The sequence below is a fragment of the Protopterus annectens genome, chromosome 10.part0, assembly GCF_019279795.1.
Source record: "Protopterus annectens isolate FY-2018-M chromosome 10.part0, PAN1.0, whole genome shotgun sequence".
Lineage (NCBI taxonomy): Eukaryota > Metazoa > Chordata > Ceratodontiformes > Protopteridae > Protopterus > Protopterus annectens.
Genome location: NC_056744.1, coordinates 526,564,574 through 526,579,968, shown reverse-complemented (window position 1 = coordinate 526,579,968; position 15,395 = coordinate 526,564,574).

Sequence of the window (15,395 nt, the reverse complement as noted above, 5' to 3'; positions counted from 1 at the left end):
CTCAGTTTTGTATGAATGTGTGCATCCATCATGCAGACAGCAATCTAAAAGTTGATGTTCCCTGTGACTACACACAAGTTAGGACAGTCTTGCCCCCCCAATTGTTTTTAATGAAATAACGATTATATATAACACTTCTGTAAAGCAGCAAACAGGTTTGTATAATGGCTATTAGAATTCATCAGTGTTATTCACTACCAGTGACTCAAGAATTAGCAAGTGAATGTATGATCAGAAGGCTGTGGGTTCTCTTCCTTCCTCAGGTAACTGGCAGTGCAGTGTAAGAGTGCTCTGCTCCCAAGGTGCCATTCTTTAGATGAGATGTTAAAATGAGATCCCATCTGCCTGAGCTGGTGGTACTCATATGGATGTAAACAATCTCATGGTACTCATGGCAAGGAGTACAGGAATTTCTATGGTATCCCTATCAGATTTAACTTTGTCAGAAAGAATACTATCTCAGATCTCCTGTAACCTGGTCAGCACAATTAAATATGTAAGCAATGATAGAAATAATAACAACAACAACAACAACAACAATAATAATAATAATAATAATAATAATAAATGTCTCAGTGTCATGGCACTAATGAGCTAAGTTTTCTAGTTCTAAACTACCATACCTTCATCTGTACTTATATTCAACAATAAATCTTCATTTTTTTTTAAATATTTCTGTTTTGTCTGTAATAACTCTCCTTCACCATTAGCAGCTGTGACCCTAAAATGAACACTCTTAAATTTTAGCTCCAAACAAATGAACACTTGCAAGTATAAGAAGCTGCATATCATTTGAATATGTCATTTATGGTGACTCACTCTGACTCACTACTGTCTTAATGCAGTTCTATCACAAATGACATTTTCCCACATAGGTGGCTATACTGCCCTTTAGGATAAACCTGCTAAATCATACTCTCAACAGATTATCAGACACTTTATTACACTAACTTCTCATAAAAATTAAAATCTTAGCCTTTTCTTCACTCTGGCATAAATGCAGCTACACGGTTCTGTACTGAGTAATGTGTGTTTTAGTATGCATAAGAATTAAGCTATTAAATTCTCATTATTGACATCCACCTATCATCGTTGGAAGGATATGGCATGCTTTCTTATGAGTAAGAATGCAAGCTGTCTTGCAAGTAAATAAAGTAAACAATTCTTAATAAATAAGCATTTATTATTTGTGCTTAGCAGTGGTTTATTGTTGCAGCTGTCACTTAAAATTTCCTAAAGATTAATTTATTACTTGTATAGTGTCTGAGATAATATTAAAACTGTGGAGTGAAAAAAATGCATATTATTTTAGAAAATAAATTGTTATACTGTTTAATTAGTGGCAAAAATTCACAATGCCACTGATTAGCTGAACTTTTTTTCATCTGTGTGAGATGAATTAATTAGGAAGACATTTAAATGACAGACTGGTGGGTAACTGTAAATGTGACATCTAATGCTTTAGTCTTTACTGTCTTGTCATGAAGTTTAACTGAATAATATTGAACTTTAACAGCATACTTTTTTGTTCAGAAGACACACTGACCTATTACTTATCTTTTAGTTATCTTACATGTTAAAAACTGAAATCAGTGCTACTTCACAAGCTGTGAGCATTACAGTCTGTCTTAATGTAATTGTACTATAAGGTAAACAGCCAGTATTGTACTTAAATAAAAAGTGGTTTATGAACTTATTACACAGTAGAAAATTGCTTTTTTCTTGGAAAGCCAGACAAAATAAAATAAAATAAAATAAAATTCTCAGAAGGAAAGAAAACATCCCTCCCTAAATGGCAAAAAAATTAAAGATAGGGCGGTGTTGCCATTTATTTGCGGCAATCAACAAACAAAAACCCAACCTGCTGATATTCACACTCTTTTTTTTTTATAAAGCAAATAACTATTTACATAGGTCCACAGCTGATCAATACATCAAAGTTTTACATATCAATAACAATTAATATTTTTCAAACAAGTCTTTAAGTCAACATTTATATGAACGTGTAATATTAGAAGTTCTCATCTTTATAGTATGTAATTCACTACTGCAAACAATTTTTGCCATACTAATAAATTCAATACTAGAGGGGTTATTATCGGATATTCAACCTGTTAATGACTGGCATGAAATATTATTACTATGAAAAATGCAATTGCAAAACACTAAATGCCTTTATAAAATATGTGATCCAGGTATCTTACTGGTAAATAAATGTAAATAAATGAAGTTTTACAAAATTTAAAAGCATAATTTATTTCTGCATAACTAGGAGTAATGTCATTGTTAGTGTGTCTTTCGGCTTTTCCTGGTTGTTAGTAATGATCTTATTTGAGAAAAAAACAAATGTACAAACGCAAATCTGTGTTATGCAAAAGAAGCTGGTAGCAACTCATTCAAAATTGAGATTTGAATGGTGCATTTGCACTTTGATCTAAGCTTTCAAGGCACATGTAGAGTCTGATTTCTGTACAGGCCACCAAGTTCGCATTCCCCGTGTGTGAGGTACCGGAGTCATATAATGCCAGAAATCAAAATGCCAGTGAGTGTTTGCCATTGGAAACCCCTGCTAGTACAGTTTGTATGAAGGCAATAGCACTGATTCATACTTGTGAGACCTTGTAGGTTGTAGATAGTAAGTTTGCAGTTTGGTGTGTGTGTGCGTGTGTGTGTGTGTGTGTGGGGGGGGACATATACACACACATTACACAGGGCACAGGAGCTTGCCCTGTGAACAATGTGCTTATGGATTTAAATTTTACTCTTGCATATTTCTACAATTTGAGTTTGGGAATGTCGATCACTGACTTTTTATTCTTTTAGATTTCATACTGGGACCAATGAGATCTTTAAAGACAGAAGAGACCAAAGGAAAAAATGTATCAACAGCAACAAAATATAACTTGCCAAAGAGGCAGACTGTAGACTCTGAGCTCAGTATGAAGATGGCCCTAATAGGCAGATATGGTGGGGTAAGTAATCCTATTTTGTGGACTATGTGGTCCACATTTGTAGTCCAAATGGTAATCTGTCAACAAAAACCTGTATTTCTGCTTCTCTGCTTTTGTGTTTCACTTCTAGAGTGACTGATGTTTTAGGCATGTCTGAGTATTAAATCAATAAAAATGATTTCTGTATTGTAGATTTCTTATCTATATATTTATCTGATTATTAGTTTTTGCTGTATATTTATTGTTTCTGTTTATTTATGAAGTTATTTGATGTATTTTTACTTTACATTTATTTACTAACTAAAATGTATTAGAACTTAACAAACTATATATTTTTTGGATTAGTGTGTCCTTTTTTAAGATCCGAGCATTGCACTGAACCTCACCTTACCTAGAAAGCATACAACACATGCATGCAAACACTTTACTGTATCACTAAGCTGTCGTTAACAGCCTGCCACTGATGGCATTTTGATTGTCATAGTACAGACTGTTAAGCACATTGCTGAGTGCACCTCCCAGTCTATTCTCTCATATAATGGTTTCAAGGATCTTTGAGATTGGATAAATTATCTACTGCTAGCCACTAGCTACTGACACACACCACTACCATCACCTGCAGAGAAAAACAAAACGTTTTGAGTCTCCAGTTTTATAAGTTAAAATACTATCACTGTAAATCTTACTTTATGAAACAAAAGAGGCTGCAAAAAGCTATCCAGACACAGTTAACCTAAACATCTGAGCCAACTTCTCTTACTTTGCAGATCAGCTATACAAAATGCTCTTTTTTATCTTTGTAAGCAATAACATGTCACTTGTATACAGTAGTGCCAGAATTTCTTTCCTGCAACATTCAACACAACAGCACCTATTATTTTACCAAGTAGAAGATGTCAGCAGCATATCACCATGTTAAGTTTTACTTTTACAGTGCTCTTATTGCAGGTATAGGATATGACAGATTGTTGCACTGCCAAGCAATGTTTTGCACATTAGTGATTAATCAACTAAGAAGTCCTGTATAATGGTATGACCTTTCTTTAAATGCCTTTATTTTGTACTGTTTTATATACACACACACACATACACACAAATTGCAGTTTAAATATCTTGTTATTAGAATTTACAGAAATTAGGAAAACAGTGTATATGCCTCTTTCTTCAAAACATATGATTTATTTTTTTTTCTTTTTTCATTATACACTCCCCACTGGGAAACCCTTAATTTTATGTGTGAGTGACTGTGTGTGTGAGTGACTGTGTGTGTGTGTGTGTGTGTGTGTGTGTGTGTGTGTGTGTGTGTGTGTGTGTGTGTGTGTGTGTGTGTGGTGGGTTACAAGTTTCATGACTTTCTTAATCTAATAGATTTGCCATGTTACTAGAAAAACCTAAATTTAGATCTACTGGCCACTTGTATGGTATTAGGCTCACTCAGTCAGTATTTGGAATACTTTTCTTTATCATCATGGTTTAGGATTAATTTAATAAAGACTTGCCAAATTCATTCGACAATTTGTTGCAAAAAGCGACATGGTACATTCAAAGTATATAACACATCTGTATATGTAACAGCAGTGAGATTCATCAGAGATTCTGGTTTATAATGTACTTACACTGCTTAAGAAGAGCAAGTTACACAGCCTAGATGTATTCTTTTATACTGTGGTCTAGCGGTTAGCGCTGTCACCTCACAGCAAGTAAGAGGATCTCTGGTTCGATTCTTGGCTGGAGTGCCTTCTGTGTGGAGTCTGCATGTCCTCCCCATGATCAAGTGACGTTTAAAGACATGCAGGTAGGTGCATGTGTGAATGGGTGTGCCTTCTATGAAGGTTGGGCATCGGGCTGGCACCGTAAAAATCCACTGCCAATCATTAGCAGACCGGAGTTTCGCTGTGGTGACCCCAAACCGGGAAAAGCAAAAGACATTAGTATTTATGATATTATGCAATGTACAAAATTTATGCAATATACTGGTGAATTATTGCTGTATTTCTATTTTAGCAAACAACAGCTATTGTAACAGCACAATGTACACATAAATACAGTTTAAACAGCAGGCAAGAATACAGATATAATTTCAGTGTACTTTAAAAGTGCAAGTGAATCAAAGTTTCTCCAATGCATGCAGTTATTTAAAATTAGCTGATATTCATTTTGCTGATTTTCGGAAGACTGCATGTGGCCAAATACACATGATCTGATTATCTAGGAAGTTTGAATGTTTTGTTTCATAAACTGAATGCTTTATCTTCTGCACCTTTATTATTTTGGGGTTTCATCAGTCAGGCTGATTCAATCTTTTAAACTCATACTCACTGGATGAAAGATGTAGTAAGATGATATTTAAGAAGTGCACACATGAATTTACTATTAGCTGTAATCTATTATCGAATAAAATATGATATCCATTTAAATAGTGGCATTTTAAGAAAATGCAGTGATGCTGTATATTTCTATCTTACACACTTGTCAAGTTTGCCATTTTATGACAAATGTTAGCCATATTTTCTTAGCCTATTTGCTAGAGTGAAAAGGGAAACAAGTACCAGATACCCAACCCCCCTGGGAGTATTAAAAACTGTACTTAAAGGAGCCATATAATGTATTAATCAGTGTATAAGACCCATTTGCATCTGTGTCAGAAATAATTAGGTTGATATAATATGCATAGGTTATATTGTGAGCCAAGAGGATTCCAACTTACTTTTAACAAGGAAATACATAATTTGGTTCCACTTACAGAATCTGTATTTTATAGACCTGCACTGCCATCTCTCCATTACTGATTATAAACAGAACCATTTTAGTTTCAGTGACATTAGGTAGGAGATTGCTTTTGTTTTAATGGAACTCCTGTGGCTGAAACCCATACTGTAGTGCAATCTCTATCTGTGAGCAGTGTACTGGAAACAGATAAAGGAGTTAAAATTATTTGTGTACTGGTCTAAATGCCAGCCACAGACCTAGCTCTCCACTGCCCTTGATTATACAGACTGTCTTTGATTTTGCCTCATATTTCTGGTCTGTTCATCATACAATTTGTGGGTTTCTGGTCAATTGTGCATCACAGTCACTACTTAATGACAGATTTTTAAGTTTCAGACTTCAAATCATTAAAAAAATGCATCCTAAGACAAAACCTGCTATTTTACCAAATTAAATGCTATTTTGCCAACTTAAAGGCATAGCAGTAAGTTTTAGAAGTTACTATTTTTTGTTGAACTGCATATTATTTTTCCAAATATTGAGTCTTACTTTATGTGGTGTGACATATCTTCATAAGTTTAACTAGTATTATATTCAGCTTTGTTTCTTCCTTAATCCAGTTCTTTCTTCTCCAGGTTCCTTTGCTGTAAAATTGGTTTTGACAGTATTTGATAAGGGCTGGTAGGGATATACTCTGACTGCATGCTTTTCATTGCATGTATAATATTCTTGTGATTTATCAGTCCCTAGTAAATAAACTGCAGTGTTTGCCGTATGATCTTAGAAACATATTTTTTATTTAAGTAAACTGACTGCATGAATTGAAATGAACTGGTAGTCTTCACCTAGCCAGGCTCATTAGCCTTATCAATAAAAATCATTCCAAGAGGGCCCTGGTGGAAATTATGGGCTGCAATGGTGTATGATGTACAACAAGCTATTTAAAGGTACATTTTTAGTTAGGAATATGTTGTCCTGTTCCCAGGGTAGATCCCCTCTCATGCCAATTAGCCCTGCATAATCACCTGCTGCATATAGCCCTGCACAAAGTTAAAGATGTCTGCTGTCTAAAGTTCTGACTAAAGATAGAAGGGCATTTAACTACATTAAAGGTGGATTAGTTTGCATATGGTTCAGTGATGTGATCAATGGTGTTGATTTAGAGAGGGAATGCTTGCAGTTAACCCACTGAATGTAAACCCCAGCGATAAAATATTGTGTTGAAGGGTTTAATGGAAGCATGGAAACATGACACTGCACATAACTGTAGCACATACCTCTCTGTTTCTTAGCACAAGAAACCTGGACAAAGCTTAAAATAATAAGTGGACAAAGAGCAAAAATAGGGACAGATTTGAAATATTGCTTTTATAAACTTAGATGCTTGAATAACAGGATTTGTGTTGACATGCATTTTCTGAAGGAAACTCAAATGCATGTCATTATTTAGTGACTTCAATCCTCAGTAATTTCCAGAAAACCACAAATTGTATGAGGAACAGACCAAAAATAAGACGCAAAAATGTGGACACTTGTCAGTTATTCTGCAGTAATATGTAACTGTAGAAGAGGCTGTGACACTTTTAAGTTCATATATATATATTTTTTAAATCTAAGTGTGTAGGTATACACCCACAGATACACACACACACACACACACACACACACACACACACACACACACACACACACACACACACACACACACACACATACACTCGCAGGTATAACTCAGGCAAAAACAATAAAGATGCTATTGCAGTACACATTGCATGAACACATTTAAATAAATTCAAATAATTATAATATAACAGTTAAAGAGATTGTACACACAATGAAGAATAAAACATAAAAGTAACTTTTCAAAATATAAAATAATTCCATCAAAGAAATGCTAACAAAAGAAGTACAAGGTACAGAGGTGAAAGCTGAAAGCTGAAGCATCAAGAGCTTAAGTGATGTGGTGAATAGAAAAGCATCTACCTTCAGCTTTGTTTAGGTGGAGGAAGAGAAGGAGGATGTTTCAGTGTATATGTGCATGAGTATGCGTGTGCATGTCAGCGGATGTTTTAGTGTATATGTGCATGTGTATGCATGTGTATGTCTGTGGATGTTTTAGTGTATATGTGCATGTGTATGTGTGTGCATGTCTGTGGATGTTTTAGGGTATATGTGCATGTGTATGTGTGTGTGTGCATGTCTGCAAATGTTTTAGTGTATATGTGCATGTGAATGTGTGCACATATCTGCTGGTATTTTAGTGTATATGTGCATGTGTATGTGTGTGCATGTTTGCTATCACTGTTAGTCCTCTTTTTTCCCAGTTTTACATGGGGACAGGGTGTCCTTACAATTGGCATCACCCCTCTTAATTCAGAGTCAGTCTGTCTGTTATCTTCCTGCTTCTTTGACTGTAGTGATTGATTGTTACAGGTCTTCTTTCATGCAATCCATCCATTTCTTGGACGAATGTTCCTTCCCCCTTCTGCCTTCTTCCTGCCTCACCCAACTCTATTTTATCAACTTGTCACTGTTCTTAACTTGTGACCCCAAGCCATCTTAAATTGTTCTCTTTAACTCTTTTTGCAGTAGTAGTGGTAGCTGGGCTGCTTTGTATTTTGCTCTGATGTCATCATTTCTTTATCTGTCCCATGATGTGAATCCTATTGCCCACCAAAGACATTTCATCTCTATCACCACAGGCTTCTTCAGCTGCTCTGTCTTCATTGCAAGCCAAGCCGCACAACTCAACCTAAATATGTCCCTGTGTATCATTAATGTTTATTAGGAGGTTATTCCGTTAGGAAATAAAATCTGATTTGCCAATTTCCTGCCATGGCTACTATCTTAGCTGTACTTCATTTCAAACCATAAGCCTTCAATTTGGCATTCCAGTTCCATATTACTTGCTGAAGTTCCTGTCTACATACAGCCGTTTTGTTGCAGTGTCCCCTCTCACGTGCAGTGGACTCAGGACTGAATGCTGAACCGTACCGACTCCCACTAGGTATCCCCAAGAGTCTGAGCACTATTTGTACTTGTGTCATTGAGTCCTTGTACACAGCCTGTACTAATTCTATCAATGTTTCTGGATGTGGTGCCATCTATGCTACCAATGTATTTTTTATATCTTTTTCTTTTATATGATAACATTTTCTAGGTTTAGTATGTAGATTATCATTAGAATCATTTGCATTTTTCTGTAACAGCAAATATGAAATTCATCAGACTAAGAGTTATCATTATAAATGTAGGATGAGAACTGAAATAGAAAAATTATGACAGTTTGCATCATTATGATGTCTTTAAATGGTAATCAAACTGAGTATAGTGATGTGCCTAACTCTAAGTACAGTGGAATATATAAAAATATGATAGAGAAATCAAAACAGTTGGACAAGCTGCAGTGAATGAGTAAGACTAAAACTGTGTACTTATCAAAATGATACTATTAAAAAAAAAGAACTTCAGATGGTGACTAATATGCCTGCTGGAGAAGATAGGTCTGAAGAGACCTTCTCAAGCTATTCAGGCCCTTCATAGGTGAATACGTGAATACTGAATGACTCATGCTACATTCTCCCACAAGCAATGGTGACCCCTAACTAGTCAAATAGAAAGTACAAAGTTGCTGGCATGGAACTAACAGCTCAGTAGGATAAAAAAAAACATATAGGGCCATAAATACCACATATACCATCCTAAGGACCTTGAATATTACGTAAAATGTTATAGGAAGCCAATGTAGATTTTGCAAAATCCTTTAATGTGACAGTAATGGGATGAACTAGTCAGTACCCCAGTCTTGCCCAAACTTCAAATGTTCAGGTTCACTGTTGGAAAGATGCAGATAAAGAATACAACAATATTCTAAGCAAGGGTAAGCCAGAGCAAGATACTATTAAAGATTCTCTGATATAGTAAAGTGGTTAATCCTTGCAATTTTCATGAAATAATGACAAGAGGCCTTAGAAATGGCTGAAAATTAGCTCCTAATTATAAATTTGTCATCAAGGGTCAGTTCCAGATTTCAAACCCTTCATGTAAACGGCTGGCTTCTGTCATTGACCATAATACACAAGTGTGCTTCTGGAGCTGTGCAAGCCTTTATAGAGGCGTATGTAGTCCATTTATAGGTTATAGAGGTCCTCATACTGTCCTGATTTGGGCTCAGCTCATCCAGAAAAGGACTCAGTGACAGCTGTATACTCTTTAAGAAAATATATGTAAAGTTAGATATTGTTTACACAGTAATGATATCATGATTATCTCCATCTCATTAATTCTCCAGACAGCAGCAAATTCATAGCAAGCAACGTGCAGCCAAAAATAGAACCCTGGGGCACCGCATGACTCATTAATAGGGCCAAAGAGGCACATATATCAGACAACTCCTTCCATCAATAAGTTCTAATAGACAGGATCCATACCAGATAATAACAACAAAAAATGTGGCATATCTAGTCTTGCAAGTAGATCAGGAAAGACTAACACTGTATATTACCACTGATCTCTGACTAATACTATACATTAGCACTGATCTCTGACTAATACTGTATATTACTACTGATCCCCAATTAATACTGTATATTACCACTGATCTCTGACTAATACTGTATATTACTACTGATCTCCACCTAATACTGTATATTACCACTGATCTCTGACTAATATTGTATATCACTACTGATCTCCAACTAATACTGTATATTACCACTGATCTCTGACTAATACTGTATATTAATACTGATCTTCACCTAATACTGTATATTACCACTGATCTCTGACTAATACTGTATATTACTACTGCTCTCCAACTAATACTGTATATTACTACTGCTCTCTTGTCAAAAGGAGATAATTTAAGACCATAATGATGACTGCCTCTGTAATATGTTGATTTCTAAATCCAGGCTAAATGGAACAAGTAGATCATTAGTCTTTAGGAAAAACTTCATGCAGCAGGTAAACATAATCCTTAATAAATTTATTTATACAGGAAGGTTAGCAATAGGATATTAGGTAATGATCCAGAAAGTCAGACATCTAATGTGTTTTATTAATAAAAGAAGCCAGCATTGCTTCTGTTAATAAAGATAGAAAGATTCAAGTCATAAGAAATGTTTTGAATATCTTATAATTTACTGGGAATGGAACCTCCACAGAAGGTGAAAAAAGTCTACTGAGACATGAGTCAAAATACAAGGGGTAACTAGTAAACCTGAAATAAAGCTCAAGAACTCAGATAATTCAGTTGACTGAAAGTCATATCATTACCTGTTCAAGGACCAATGGGATGAGAGCACAGCAAGCTTATCAGACCCACTAGGATATGTCTCAGGTCAAATGGAGTCAATCTTATATCCAGAAAACTGATCAGAAATCTCAAACTTGGGTAATATAAACATTTTCCCACTGATCAGATAGGCTGGACTTTGTAGCGTTTTACCCAGCAGAAAGATCACAGCCAACTGATATGATTAATCTTAGATCTCCTCAGAGATTATTATTATTATGGCCTTTTCAGAAGTGATTGCATACTACAACAAGGAATGTGGTTCACTTGGGATAAATGTGCCCAGTAGTAGGAAATGTTGTTTCTAACAACATCCTTGCCATTGTCCTTCCTTCTCAACAGAACATTGTGCAAAATCAAACTACACATAACCTCACAGATGTTGGCTACAGCTGAACTGATCAACAACAGTGATCTTAACCCTGTTAGTTGCTGCAGTCATGTGGTCTGTTTGCTTAATTTAGAGGACCAGGTAATGGATCTTCAGAGTTCTGTCATTATTAAGTGATTTCAATACTCAGTGATTTGCCTAAAAAACACAAATTTTATGAGAAAGAGACCCAAAATAGTGGGGAAAATGTGGACATTTTGCAAAAATCACAACTGCTGAGAAGTATAAAAATGGACCATGTAGTTGGCAGACTAAGAGACTGCATCTATTACCAAGTCAGAGGTCACCACAGCCAGATGATATATCAAATTGAATGAGCACGACTTGAATGGGTTGCAGTGGCTGCAACAAAAACAAGTGCAAGTCCATGTAAGATGCAGAGAATTTCATTTTTTTAAGCATCATAGACTTGTCCTCAATCCAAATACTTAAGTCACACATAAGTCATTCTGGATAACCCAGCAATGAGCCAGTGAAGAAGTCAGTGAACTCTTGAAGATATGCCCTCACAAAATATGGAAGATGTTAGATGAATAGGAATCCTGCAGTTTGTTAGAGGACCCAAGACATTCTCAGATATAGCATGGTATGCATAGTCAGTAGCACAGATGTGATAAGGAAGTCAGAGGCAAGCTCAAACTGGCAAAAATTCATAGAGGTGGATTACAACAATTTGCAGTGTCCCTGAATGTAGATATACAAATTAACAGATAATGAGATGGTAAGGAGAAGTGATGTAAATGTTCTTATGCTACTTAAAGGAGAACCACACCCACAGACTCAAAAAATATGTTTATTTCACCATGCTTTGGTGTTTCCTACATTTTAACACCACTCTGGGACTATTTACAGGTTTTAAATTGTTTTATACTATTATAATTTTCAGTCTGACCACATGGGGTCTGGCATCTTGAAGTAATGCTGATTGCTTAGTCTGCCTCTAGGTATCCCACAATGCAGTGCTTGTCTGTAAAAAAATCACATCACACAGGCTTCTTTCTTCCTAAAGCTCCTGCCACTGCATTGATTTTACATGCATACACTGCTATTTTTCAGTCAGTTTAAAGTAGGCTTGCCACCTTTTCAAATGCCCAAAGTGGGACTTTTTTGTAGAAACATGAGATTTTGCAGGACAAAACACACCCACAGCCAGTACAAATGACAGAACTTTACTTTTTTGACAAAATGAAAGGTCATTCTTATATAATTTGAGTTGTTTATGCTATTTCATATGACATTTAGGTGTTTTAGATACAAAATAAGTTTTATGCAACTATTAAAGAAAACTTGGGAAATATTTTTTCTCCTAAAATCTCAGGACATTTGCCATTTTTTAGTTTTTTTTACAGTTTTTTTTTCACAGGACACAATTGCCTAAAGTGGGACTGTCCCTTACAAAGAGGGACAGGTGGTAACCCTAGTTTTAAGTAACATTTCATGCTGTTCAGTAACTACTTAAAACACAAACAGTGCAAATGCCACAGAACAGATTTTCAAAGTGCTTTTTACTGCTGATTCTTTTTAGAATGGCTAATCTGTAGTCTTCTGTGAAGCCTGAATTGTACTAGTCTGACTCATCTCCCATGCCCCCTCACACCTAACTTCCCTAGCTGTCAAAATGCTAGGGGTAATTTGAGCTGTTACCTGCTGTGATTGACAGCTCACAGCAGGAGACTTGACTCATGTACTGTTTCCTTGTTCGAGTCTTTACTTTCCATATGAGTAAGGGAAGGACCAGGGAGCTGTGGCATCACAGTATGGGTGGGTTTTTAGGACAGTAGTGATGATATCAGTTTGAGGCAGAAAATGGCCAGAAAACTATATGTATTCAGTGGCCTTGATGACATCAGTGAATTGGAGACCGGAGCAAGGGTGGGACAAAAGTTTTTTTGAAAGTGAAACCAGCACGGTACAGTAAGGTTCTGTTCTAGTGGGGAGAAACAGTCAATTAAGTGCTGTATTTTTGTTTATTCATAGAATGGACAGTAAATAGGGAAAAACGATGGAGAAGTTGAGAATTTAATAATAAAATCCCAGTGTTGTCCTTTAAGGCTGTTTTACACCAATTGCAACACATAATCCATTTTCCTGCTTTCCTGTGCTTATCACAGATGTGGTATAAAAAGGGAAGACTCACCAAAAGTATGAGAATTGCAGCTGGTGAAAATGTAATCTCTTGCACAGAGCTTTACCATTTCTAGGTCAGAGTTACTTGTCTTGGCCGGGCCAAAACCCCCTTGCTCCCAGTGGTACTCAATCACCAATAAGGTAGAAATATAGGCAAAGGATTTCTCACTACAACTTTGATAATCAGGAAATCCTTGATAGGTTTAGAGTGGACAGGGACATTATAAGGGTATTAGTGGGCATGCTTGACACCCATAGGAGCAGTAAAGGAATGCATGGACTTCCTATTCCTGTGGACATCAAAGTATGTATAGCCCTCCATATACTTGCTACAGGGACCTTGGGGATCTCACATGCTTCTACTTTAAGGATACTGAAAGAATTCCTGGATGTAGTCTTGGCACATGTGTATCAGTACATCTATTTCCTGTTGTCGCCTCAGGACCAAGCTCAGACTATATGTGCCTTTTATGGGATGGCACATTTCCCTGAAGTATGCTATACAATAGAGTACACCCATGCTGCAATTAAGGCCCCTTCTGGTCCACAGGGTAAGTGGAACTGCAATAGGAAGGGCTTCCATCCCATCAATTGCCAGGTAGTGTGTGATGCACACTTTTTTTATAAAGGGAATTTTGGATATCCAAGGGAGCCATGACTCATGACCCAAATTTTTCCTAAGGTAAAAAAAAAATTAGATATGATGGTCATTAACCTGCCAGAAAGAAGGATGGTTTTCTTAATGACTTTATAATACTAAACATCTAACTTTTATGGATTATATTTTAATGCATAGAATCAATTGCCTCTCATATTATGTTTAATTAACTCTGTTTCAGTTTCTTAAAAGAATATGAGGTTGAATTAGGAGGAGAAACTACATTCTTGGTGAAGGAACTAGAATAGAGGTTCCTACGAGAGCCTATTAATGACTCAGAACTTCATATAAAATTATATTGTAACATCATAACACTTCATTTCTGTTCTATAACAAACAAAACCCCATTTGTCTGATCATGTATATTGTAGGATATTGTTTAACAGAGACATCCTTGGCTATTGCAGTGGCCAAAGATGGACTAACATTTTTGTCCAACTAGGTCTCCAGCATGAATGCAACAAGTATTATGTATCAAGTCCAGAATAATACCTGCCTTTTTACATATAGATCATAAACAGTGCCCTATATAACACCAAAGGAGTACATATCCCTCAAATCAGTCCACCCAACATTACATTAAACGCAATCTAGTAATTTATGGTCTCCACTTTGGAGGCAGTAGAAAGGGCCATGCAATGCTACTCACCCTGTGGCCCCTCAGGATACCAGATTTCATGATCAACTGAAAGGCTCAGAGATCAGCTCTAAGGGACCCATATGGACAGATAGAAAATATGAACCCTGTATTGTACCTAACAATAGTGTATTTGGTGGATTCTGAGACTATACCTAGCCCATATTACCCAGTAATTAATAGACATTATGACTATATTCAGTTAATTTCAATAGATTAAATTACATTTTCAGTAATGTGTTTGAAACGTCCCATCTTACCTGTTGTTATTATTATTGCATAAATAAGTATACAGATACCATTATCATCTTTCTACAAGGTGGTTATAAGATCAGCCTGACATATACCCCTGTATGGGTAGTTTATATATATATATATATATATATATATATATATATATATATATATATATATATAGATATATATATATATATATAGATATATACACACACACAATGGCAGCCTTCCATATCTTGATAAAGCTAACAGAGTGGAACATTTTCTCAGAAAACATGGTGCAAAATGCAGCTATGGACCTGCAGGGACATTTTTTGTTACTTGGTATGCATTCAGTATCACAATGTATGATCAGAAGCTACAAGTTGGGCTGTGCATATTGGCATGTT